The sequence below is a fragment of the Peromyscus maniculatus genome, chromosome 11 (genome assembly GCF_049852395.1).
Source record: "Peromyscus maniculatus bairdii isolate BWxNUB_F1_BW_parent chromosome 11, HU_Pman_BW_mat_3.1, whole genome shotgun sequence".
Classification (NCBI taxonomy): domain Eukaryota; kingdom Metazoa; phylum Chordata; class Mammalia; order Rodentia; family Cricetidae; genus Peromyscus; species Peromyscus maniculatus.
In genome coordinates, this window is record NC_134862.1 from 75090633 (window position 1) to 75102883 (window position 12251).

At 39.0% G+C, this 12251-nt stretch overlaps 1 protein-coding gene across 4 annotated transcripts in view; it reads right to left on the reverse strand.

The window, feature by feature from the left end:
- Pou2f1 (POU class 2 homeobox 1) overlaps nucleotides 1-12251 on the reverse strand; it is a 153327-nt gene that overhangs the window by 128527 nt on the left and 12549 nt on the right. Inside the window, exon 2 of one of the 4 annotated variants that reach the window (XM_076547916.1) lies at nucleotides 1023-1186. The exons of the other annotated variants lie outside the window; for them this stretch is intronic. The gene's annotated coding sequence lies outside the window, so the exon portion shown is untranslated. The remainder of the gene's footprint in view (nucleotides 1-1022; nucleotides 1187-12251) is intronic. 4 annotated transcript variants of the gene reach the window in all.

Genomic DNA, 12251 nt, shown 5'->3' on the forward strand with positions numbered 1-12251 from the left:
AAACTCTTGAGCTGATGAAAATAAAAGCAACTGATTCAATCCATTAAATAGAAGAACTACAGAAACTCTTGTTCTCTTGTTTCTTGAAAATCAAGTCTCTGTCTTTCAGAAGTATCTCATTAGCAAATTCATCATTAAGTTCTCACTGGGCCATCTTACTTTAAAATATACACTGTAACGAACAATGAACTGCGTGCAATAAAAGAGCATTAAAAACTCCACTGGCCCAATTAGATTATGTAAACTGGCATTAAATGTATACACTAATCAGTTAATGGAAAGAACCTGGCAAAACGCCAGCCACTGTAGCCTCTGCAATAGAAATAACAGAAATTTCACCTTAGGGAAGTATGTTTTTTCCTAGTGTCATCACATTCTCAGATCAAGTCACAAACTACCCGAGCATGTTGGTGCATAACTATAATCCTAGTACTCAGAAGCTGAGGCAAGAAGATCTTGAGTTCAAGGTCTACTTAAGCTATATAGGGAATCCAAGAACAGCTTGGGCTACATAGCAAGATGCTCTCAAAAAAAAAAAAAGGGTATAATTAGTTATCCACATCAATTTGCTTTGATATAAGAAACATCAAATTCGGTTACAATTTTAAAGAACATTTTAAAATCTTTTTTAACAATCATAACTATTTTGTTTATCTTGTTTATCTTGCCATTGTGGCTCAATTATGAACATTCTTTAGTTTAGAATTTATAACAAAATAGAAAACCAAAAACATACTAATTTGGTTTGTATTCTCAAATGATCAACAAAAGAGTTTAATACAGTGCTGGCTCTCCTTCACAGTAGAGAAAAAAATGAACATCAAAGACAGATGTGGAGTCTTAAACTCCCTACAACACTTATTTAGTGGTTCTTGCATAGACATCTTCAACATGGAAAACTGGTTAGGTATGAGAATGTGAAGAATACATTAGAAAGCACACTGGGAACTCTTCAGTCATCTCTTGTGGTGGTTTGAGTAAGAATGGCCACCATAGGCTCATAGATTCAAATGTTTGGTTACCAGGAGAGGCACTATTAGAAGGTGTGGCCTTGTTGGAGGAAGTGTGTCACTGGGGGTGGGCTTTGAGGTTTCACATGCTCAAGTTGGACCCAGTGTCTCTCTCTTCCTGCTGCCTGCCAATCCAGATGCAGAACTCTCAGCTCCTTCTCCAGCACCATGTCTACCTGCGGGCCATGACAACAACGGACTGTAATGAACTGTAAGCCAGCCCCTGTTAAACGTTTTCCTTTATAAGAGTTGCATGGTCACAGTGTCTCTTCACAGCAATAGGAACCCTAACTAAGGCATCTCTTAAGGGTATATACCTGTGAGTTCCCTCAAGTTTGGTTGTTATTGGTGCAGATCATCAGGCAGCCCCAGTGGCATCCTCCTAGGGGCGTGTTAACAATAAACTAATCCCCTGAAAATTAGATCAAATTTCCCCTTTCATATTCTTACAGTGACATCAAGAATAGAAATGCTATTAAGCATTATTTTCTACTTTTACCTAAAACTAAAACATGACAATCTGAATTCTGAGAACATAATTATACATGATTAACACAACAGCAAAGTCAAACCAAAGAAGACACACAATATATCCCACATCATGATATAATTCATTTCTGTCTGATCTGTGGCAGACATTTCTCCTCCAAACCACCAGCATATCTCTAACATTCTGAGACAAGTGTTTATTCATTTGTTCTTCCTCTCATATCCTTTTCTGTTCTTTGTTGTTCAGAAACAAAATGCCCAGAATGGCAATAAAGGTCAAAACACTCAGAACATAAAGCACAGTGGTAGGGAATATCCTCAAAAGATAACACAAAAGAATCCCATCATGCACTCAATGCTACTTTCCAGTGAAGAGTTTGCAAATCTCAATTACAAAATTAACATATATATCCCCTGCTAATAAATGAGTATCTCCTCATCTGATACTAAACAAGGGACAAGGATAGCAAAAGTGCCTTCCAGACTACACTCTCGTGAATTATCACAGAATTCACTGCACATGAAAGGCCACTGTTACCCTATGTGGGTCATCATCCTCAATTCTATGACTATCTCTTTGTTTTAAATCTATCACATCAACATCCAGATCTTAAACCTTGCCATCACCTAGAATTAACTAACCCTCTTCTAAAACTTTAAACTCTCCAACTGCAATCCCAACCTCCTAGATCTTTCATACACTTCCTCCCTTTACAGACCTATTCTCAAACTCATCCAAACTTCCAGCTCTTCCACCCTCCCAAGAGACCATCAATTTACTCCAGTCTTTCCTTCCCTTTTAATTATACCTTGTGGAATGCATATGCCAATAAAGCCCTGGATCCTGGAAAGCTATCTTCTCCGTTTCCTTCTTTGCTGTTCTTTCAACATCTTGACTTCCTAAGTGCCACTAGAAAAATAAAAACAGAAGGCAGAGCCCTATACCACCTAAGTTTTCTCAAACTGTGTCTTTGGAACCTAGACTTCAATAGGTTTGAGAAGGAGAATTCCAGGTGAATAAAAGGAGGAAACTTAGAGTTTACAGTATTTCAAAGAAGTCTAGAGATAGCATGGGAGAAAGCTGGTATCTAGAAGGAACACTTGAGTGTGCAGAGGTTTGCACTGATAACTAAAGGGTAGAAGTGAGAAAATGATGAAATATGTACAAAGTTCTGGACAGGCTCAATGGCTTCTTACTTTAAAATTTTAGTAATACAAATAAATTTTAGAGTTTTTCTGGATACTTATCTCCAGCACAACCCAGGATGTAGCTTCTTGCAGGGTAAAAGTCCCAACTGGAAACCAGACAACCAGGGTTTAATGCCCAGCTCCTCTATTTCTTAGCTATGTGGTCTAGACTAGACAAGTCATCTCATCTTCCCTAACTTTTACCTTAAGTCACCATTATCATACGTTTTAGTCATTCATGTTCTATTTGAAGCCAAGCTAAAACAAAAACAAGCAATAAATCAAAACTCCCCATGAAGCCTCAAAGAGTCTTCTTTATGATATAATCCACAACTCTAGTTTGCAGATGAAGACATTTTATCTTGAATAAATCATGACCAGAGCCAGAAGTGGTGGTTAATATCTGTAATGGGAAGCAGGAAGATTTTGGTAAGTTGAGGACTGTCTAGGCTACAGTATGAGACCCAGCTCAAAAAATAAACAACAAATCAAAGACTAAGACCACTGAAGGAGACAGTAACAAAACACAAGCAGTTTTTTTTTTTTTTCTGCTATGCGTATCTATAGGGCTCCTGGAGACATTTCAATGGGGCACCAAAAGCTGAGCAAAGAGGGGAGGGAATATAACTTACCACTGAAGTATTCTCTATCTCGGCCAACCAAGTATCACACCAATACATTGTGTTTTTCCGTGACTGACATGGAGTTTCAAAGACTGTAACAAAACTGTCCTTCCTGATCTCCTGACAACTGGAAGAAAGCTTCAGAAATGTTTGCTTCTCAACACTCACTGCTCTCCCTTTGACAGTCATGCTACTTACTGCCTAGAAAATGGTGTTACATGGCAGTCACAAGGAATAGTAAGACCTTTCCTTCTAGAAAATGAAGTCCATAAAGGGGAGTCTCTCATGTGATCCTCATGCCCCTACCCCATATGCATGCAGTCTCCCAAGGCCCAAATCCAAACCCTAGAGAACAACTTTAAACACTTTTAAATTTTATTTATTTCATTACTTTTTTGTATGTATGAATGTTTTGCCTACACGTATGTGTGTACCTCATGCGTGCCTGGTACCCTCCGAAGTCAGAGAAGGCAGTGGGTGCCCTGGAACTACAGTTACAGATGCTTGTTAGACACTATGTAGGTGCTGGGAATTGAACCCTGGGCCGCTACAAGAGGAACAAGTTCTCTTAACCAATTAGCAACTCTTCAATTGGCAAACAACCAACTTTAAGCTTCAGGACTCTTTTTTTTCCCCCCCGAGACAGGGTTTCTCTGTGTAGCTTTGGAGCCTGTCCTGGAACTTGCTCTGTAGACCAGGCTAGCCTCGAACTCACAGAGATCTGCCTGCCTCTGCCTCCCAAGTGCTGGTATTAAAGGTGTGCGCTACCACCACCTGGCACCTTTTAGGATCCTAAAAATTACTGAAAGTTAGGTGTTAGGTAGATTTCTAAGAGAGCCTCCCCTGACACCTGACTCCTAGTATTTCTACTTCCCCTTGAGTGTGGAATGGATCAAGTAACTTGTTTCTAATAACATGATAGAAGGGAAGATATTACTTTGGAAGATTATATTAATAGTCAACTAAGGATTCTTTTGCTCTATGTAGATGAAAAGAACGCACAATCTAAGTACCACTTGTTTAATGCCAGTAACTCTGAGCCTTGAATGTCTGGAGCTGTCTGCTTACGGTGTGACACCTCTGCACTTAAGTTCCAGGGGCCTAGTACTGAGCTTGAAGTGTTGGACCCTCAGCTCGTAGAATTATGGATCCTAAGAAGCCAGAGCTCTTAAAAGCATTCTGGAATTAATTCTCCTGGCAATCTTTTCCAACACCTCAGCTCTCTGCCGCCCTTCACCCTTCTCTGTCTCATCAGCTCCTCATGTTCCACAGCTTCAACTTTCTACTGTCTCTCTCCCACATTGCTCTCTTCTACTGACTATGCCTTGGCTGGGGCGGAGTTAATGGCTCTTGGTGTTTTTGACTCAGCCTGCTCTAATAGAGATGAAGGCCACAAGTAGGTCAGTGTGGGAGAAGGGTCTGACAACTGTCAATCAAACAACTGAAATACCTGTGCCTGACAATCTTTGTCAGTGTGTGTGTGTGTGTGTGTGTGTGTGTGTGTGTGTGTGTGTGTACACATACATTCATATACACTAAGGGGTGCTAGCTATCAAGATTGAACATAAAATTAATAGTCTCATTTTCGGGAAATTTTCATTCAATACTTAGCCCTCAGCCAAATAGCATTTCAGAGGGGAAAAATATCCTCTTGGAGTTGAGTCTTTCTTCCTAATCTGTCTCAATTCAGTTACAAAAGCAATGAATTCCTTTCCTTGCTAGCTTTCTCTCTGGTCGTCTCTTTAACAAAGCTGGAAAAGCCGCAAAGCAAAGGAATGAGGGCAGTTTCTGAACAACTAAGTGCCTGACAAGAAGAAACTGAAGCCCTCAGTCCCACAGCCAGCCAGGAGAACGGAATCCATCCAACAACCATGGAAGCAAACTCAGTAGAAGATCTCTCCCAGCTGCAACCTTCAGATAAGACTATAGCTCCGGCCAATGTGCTGCAGCCTTGTACAACACAGGCAACCCAACAAAACCATGCTCAGACTCCTCACCATGAAAACCTGTACTTCTCTGTATGTACGATCTATCCTTTAACAGAAAATTCATTCTCAATTTTACATTCTGGCTCAGGAGTACAGATTCTTACACTGTTCTAGCCCTATTCAGGGAGGATCTTAAGCTCTCTGAGGTACTCTGTACTTAGGATTCTCAGGGCAGGAATGAGAAGGAAACTGGCAATAGTATTAAAAACACGCACAAACATGCTCTGAGCAGGTGATTCTAACCTTCATCAGCTATGCATAGATATGCATAACAGAACAAAAACTATTCTATGGTACTACTGCTGAGATAGTTATCTACTATGTTTAACATGTTTGTAGTAGTAGGCATGATACGAACAACATAAGGCATGCCATAATGAAAGCAGTTAATCTTGAAACTAACCCAAGAAAATATTTAGTAAATATATATCCATTATCATATGAGCTAACCACTATGCTTTGCTTCTCACCTCCAAAAACTCTAATACTTACACTGGACTGAGGAATGTAAGAAAATTAATCCAGGCATGGTGGCACACGCCTTTAGTCCCAGCATTTGGGAGACAGAGGCAGGTGGGTCTCTGTGAGTTCAAGGCCAGCCTGGTCTCCATAGTGAGTTCCGGGACAGTTAGAGCTATATAGTGAGACTCTGTCTCAAAAAGGGGGAGGGGGAGGCCCCCAGGGGAACCTCTAGTTTGCACAAAATAAAAATTACACATAACCTTAAATATGGTGCTAACATTACTGACATAGAGGGATATATGCTTAAAATATAGGCTGTTATTAAACAACTAAATAAACAATTAGATAATTTGTGATTTTCTATTATCCAGAACCATTCTACCTTAAGCTAATACTACCAACTGAAGTTGTATGTAGATTAATTTTAAAACCAGTAAATCCTGCTGTCCCCTTCAGCTTCTTTTAATTGCATTATTACTTCATCTTCTTAAGTGACTTTTTACTGGCATCACTATGTACAAGTCAGCAGTAACTAGAATTAAGATTTCTGATTCCTTCCTTTTAAAGCAAAGTATTTAGTTATTCTCTCTCCCCTCCCCTCTCTCCAGACAATTTGGAGTTGTGTGAAATAACACAAACAAGTTATAGCAGATGTTCTGTTAGGTTATTGCTTGCCATCATCCATTGAGAAATTAACGGTGAAACAATAAGTCAGGTTAACTGCTATCTCCTGGGTAAGAACTTTCTGAAACAATTTCTACAGAACCAAGAGTCTCCAAAAGCAAAAGGTCTAATTTATAGCAAATCTCTACAAACAATAATGATAAAGAACTCTAGAGAAGGTTACAAAGTAAGCCAAAGAGGAACAGTAGGACATGGAGAGAATATATTAAAGGCATTTGTAAAGAAAGCAAAAACTAAGTAAGAACAAAAAACGTGGAGGGAGTTTCTTTTTTTTAAGATATGTATGCAGGAATACAAGAAAAACTGTCAGGAAACTTACAATTACTTAGGAAACACTGAGGGAGAAATGCAGTTATCTACAAGCTTGCACAGCTCATCATTTATCTGTGTCCTGCACATTCAGTCAGAACTCCCCACTTAACTATTCTGTGATTTAAAATGATGCTTGTCATGTAATAAAATCATAAGTATATACAAAACATTCAATTACCTCTAAATTATAGCCAGTATTCCTTCCAACATTATCCTTTCCTTTAATATTTTAATTTGTCCACTATTTCCCCCAAACAGTCATGTCTCAATTGCTTCACCCTCTTTTTAAAATAAATTTTATTTATTACTGTATGCATGTAAAACGTGCAGGTGTGTGCATGCTGAGTCCATGAGTGGAGATCACAGGAAACTTTGTGGAGTCCGTTCTTTCCTTCCACCTTTCCATGGGTTCCAGGGATAGAACTTGGGCTCGAGCAACAAGTGTTTGCTCTATTGGCTGAGCCATGAATGGCACTGGCCCGTCATTCTTTTGTATGGTCAATCTCCTATTGGAGTTTTATCAAAGTATTCATAATTAACATAATGATCCTCAACCTTATACATATAAGCCAGTATTTTTACCATCTATTATGTTAATTTTGCCTGCAGAATCTGATAGAACCTTAAACCCCGTATCCAGTTAAATCTTTCCCTTTCACGGCCTCTGAGCTGTTGTCACGTCAGAAGCCTTGTAATCCATCAACTAAATAAAAACTTCTCCGACTCTTGCTGCAGTATTTTCAGTTACCCTTTGAACATTCAAATTGTAATCCCTTCCAACTAATTTGTATGCAGTATGTGACACTGACATAATTCCCCCCTCCAAATAAGGAGCCAACTGTCCCAACCACCTGGTCCTTCTACCTAATGCCAATTTCAATCATTCCAGGCTCCTAAACTCTAGTTTAATGATAACAAGACATTTTCATGGCTGCATTAAAGTGATCATTTTTCAAAGTTTATTGTTGTTCAGGGGGCTACACATTTTGCTTCTAACACTCCCAGCACCTGCTTGAATGAAAATAAAAGAGGGGGGGAGGGAGAGAGTATCAAATTTGACTACAAAGCCAAAGTTTAACCATTAAGCCACCACAATACTTTATTATGTATTTGTACTTATAGTGTGGTCTAAAATTACACTTGAATTGTTGCCTATGGCTAGCACATTTACATATGATCCCTCACTAGAATAAAACATCAAAAGCCATTATCGTAAATGGGAGTTGAACCGCATTTTGATAGCACAGCAAACAGGAGTGAGTGCAGGAGCTCACAAAAAATGCAAATATCTAATAACCTCACCCTTAACAAAATATTGTACGTAGACTTTTAACCACAACTTTTTTGCTGTCAGTGACAAATAGAATGTTTTTAGGGGAGAGTTTGATTTGACTAAGAATAAGAAAGGGAAGGCCAAAGAACAATTTTCAGAATGTACCTAGAACTGTTAGGGACAGATATGCTCTAGCAACACTGAAAAGTATATCCTGACCATGAGGGTAATCAATTTTAAGATGATCTCTAAGGAACTCCTCTGGTTATAATTTGGCTTATTCTGAAGCAAAATAATGTATTGCTCAATGGCTCAGAATTCTAGGGGACTTCACAATCACATTTCTCATAATAGGTTAATAGGCGAACACAAACATGCACTGTTTCTTTTTAGCAAGTATACTGCTAACAAGAGTCAATTCCTTGCTGACAAAATTGAGTTTCTAAGAATCAGGCCTGTCAATGAGCCTACCAATACAGTATTAACCTTGATATGCTACCTGAGTCATTAATACAATCACCTTAACTTTCTACCTTCAATGTTAAACACTAACGGACAATTTCAAACTCAGTATTTACTCTGGTAGCACTCCTTGATGGTCTATACCATGCCAGTAGTGCTGCACTTCTTGTGAACAAAACAAGTATTTGTGCAAGATGTCTAAAGGGCATGTACTATCTCCATCCTAATTACTAAATAACCTTTTCTTCTTTAAGTAAGACTGTTTCAAACATTTCTCACCCAGCCTCCCCACTACAAAGCTGTCTTTCTTAAAGGTGCTCCGGTATGATGTGTCTCACCTACAGGTGGAAAGTATGAAACTTGTTACTGCACCCACTGTAACATTACTTGTTGAGGCCACTACTTAGGTCATTCTATGGGATCCTACTTATGTCATTTCCTCTTAGCTTAGTGCCAGGAACTGTGCTCCTTGTAAAATCAAAACTGTTTCAAGTTTTATGTACATTGTTGCATGAATTCTAAATGGTCTTATAATAAAAACTCAGAGCCAGATACTGGGGTAAATACTGAAAGATCAGAGAGACAAAGGAACAAGCCACAGCCACTTCTTACCTCGCCAACTCTGACTGAATGCCTGAGTCCTCAGTCAAAAGGGCCTTGAGTTCCTGTCTCCTCACGCCTTATTTATATGCCTTTATCCACCCAGCCATTTCATTTCCTATCTCAGCCTTCCTAGTACTAGGATTAAAGGTGTGTGCCACCACTGCCTGGCTGTTTCTCTTTTAAACTGGATTAATCTCATGTAGTCCAGAGTGGCTTTGAACTCAGTGATCCAGAGGGATCTCTGCCTCCCAAGTGCTAGGATTAAAGGTGTGAGTGACCATTGCCTGGCCTCTATGTTTAATCTAGTGGCTTGTTCTGTCCTCTGATCTTCAGGCAAATTTTATTAGGGTACACAGTATATCGCCACAGAACATAAACTGACTATATTTCCATTTCTACACCATCCACTAGGAAGTCTAGAGAAGTATCTCTGTCCTATTGTTTGTAAATATTTAGTTTAACATCAGGTATTTTAGTTTATGTTTTTATTTTGCCTTTCTTGCTACACAGCTTATAAACTTCTACAAACAACCTTAAATTTGTAGGAGGAAGACAAAAATGAACACATAAATAAATAAATAAATAAATAAGCAATATATATATATATATATACATATATATATATATTTTATTTAAGGGACCAGAGGTAAAGTATTTGAAAAGTCAGCAGAGAGGATTTCAGAATACAGCATGTAGATATAAAGACTCTAGACCAGTCAACTCTCATCTACTTGAAGAATCAGGAAAAAGAACAGCTAGGGACAGGAAAAGAAGAAAAGAGCAAAGAATAAGCCAGACAATTTATTCATAGAAATTAGTAGGCCAGTTGTAGCTAGTTTTCCTGCCTTGCCCACAGTCAGGACAAATCTTTGTCACCCGCCAGTCCCACAGCCACTCAGACCCAACCAAGTAAACACAGAAACTTATATTGCTTACAAACTGTATGGCCGTGGCAGGCTTCTTGCTAACTGTTCTTATAGCTTAAATTAATCCATTTCCATAAATTTATACCTTGTCACGTGGCTTGTGGCTTACCGGCATCTTCACATGCCGCTTGTCATGGCAGCGGCTGGCAGTGTCTCCCTCTGTCTTCCTGTTCTTTCTTTTCTCCTCTCTGTTAGTCCCACCTATACTTCCTGCCTAGCCACTGGCCAGTCCGTGTTTTATTTACTGACCAATCAGAGTAATTTGACATATAGACCATTCCACAGCAGCCAGTAGTACAAAATGACAGAGTAATTCAGTCAAGCTCACTGTATGGTTAATGTTACACACAATACTTATATACATTCACTACTCCATTGATTTCACTCAAAAAAGTACAAATAACATATAGACGTTAGAAAAGAAAACATAAAAGCTACCTGATAAAGATGGCCAAAGGGGTACTCGCAGGAAACAAGACTGTAAATGTGACCTGTTTCTGAGCTTGTACCACCATCAAATAATAGGGAAAAAGAACCTACTCGTGGAACAATCTGTCTACTGACCTCTCAAAGGACAACCCAGCAGGCAGTCTAGACAGGTACTTCACATCTACAACATACAAGAGTATGTGCTTCCTGCAACACCCCTCCCCCTCAGGGTCATTATCATCTTTCCTCACCACTTCTGAACTTCCTGAGGCTGTTACTGCTATATGTCAACCATAGTTCACACATTCCACTCACTGAAGAGCCATCAATACCCATACATTGAACACCTTCCTTCTACTCGCATCCTTCAATTGATGTTTCCTATGTTCCAGAGAATTCCACGCTTGCTGGGAGGTTAGACTCCAGTTTAGTCAATATGGAAAAGACGTTAGAATAAGCCTGTCAGTTCTAGATCTTCTACAAGTAGGATTAGATTGCCAAAACTTCATTATCTTCCTACTCCTCCTTTCTCCCTCTTCCTAAATCTTTGAATAAAATTTTAGAGTAGGTAGAGTTAAAAAAAAAAAAAAAAAAAAAAGTATGTATGTGCCCTCTAGTTCTTCTCTATTATGCTTTGTGAAGGTATGGTTCTCCAAGACCACAGCACCACAGCTTACCCATCCCCACCCAGACACTGCAACGAGATGCTCTCTAAATAAAGGGCTAATACGTGACTTGCAGGGCAATCATCTGACCACACTAGTAGAATGACTTCAGCTCTATTCTCAAACCTAAGCTGCTTCTTCAAAATACAGGAATAGCTTAGCTTTGGATGATCCAAGGGGAAAGGATCCCCCATGGATCAGGTTTTCCAGTCATAAACTACAAGTACTCTGAAAAGGCTAAAACTGGTGTGATATAACAAAAATAAGTCTGTTTTACATTTGAAAATACGTAGAAAAATAAAAATTTATTATGCCCAACTTAGAGCAAAAACACAAAAATCAAAGCATTCAGATGTCCATCTACCACCCTAGAAAAAAATCCAGAAGACAAATAGAAGAATGAATTGTACTAGATAGACTCTGGAGAAACTGACACTCCAAACAGAACTGCGGCGTCGGGCATGGTGGTGCTTGCCTTTTAACCCCAGATCTCCAGAGGCAGGCACAGGCAGATTTCTGTGTGCTATGTAGGACAGCCTGGTCAACACAACTAGTACCAGGATGGTCAGGACTACATAAGTGGGACTCTTGTCTTAAAAAAAAGAAAAGAAAAAGAAAAGTGATACCATCCTCTAAGGCCTGACCCTAGCATCTTTAAATGAGTGTAATTCTATTAGATAAAGATTATGAGAGGCCATTGTTTGGGACCAGTCCCTGAAAATCAGACCAAATCAAAATGAAGTCATTTATACCAAGAGTCTCTTTTCATACTGAACTTTGAAACAAGGCAGTTTTCCAATCAGAAGGGATGTAATTTAGCTAAGCCAAAAAGAAAAGGAAATCTCATTTCAATCCCATAAAGGAAAGTAACTTTTTGTCCCACTTCTGCTTCCGTTAGCCCTTTTCTGCCTACAAAGCCAAGTCTCTTTGCTCAGCTCACTGAAGACTCATTCCATCCTAAAACATGAAATGTTTCCCAAATCTGAAACTGAGAATAAAAACCAATTAGATCTTAACACTAAGTTTGTTATAATTTTGTCTTCAAGCTATTCTCTAATCCTAAAGTTCAATTTCTAAGAATTTTATTACTGTTTTTGTTATTTTGTGGTACTAGGAATCAAACCCAGGGCCTTGCTG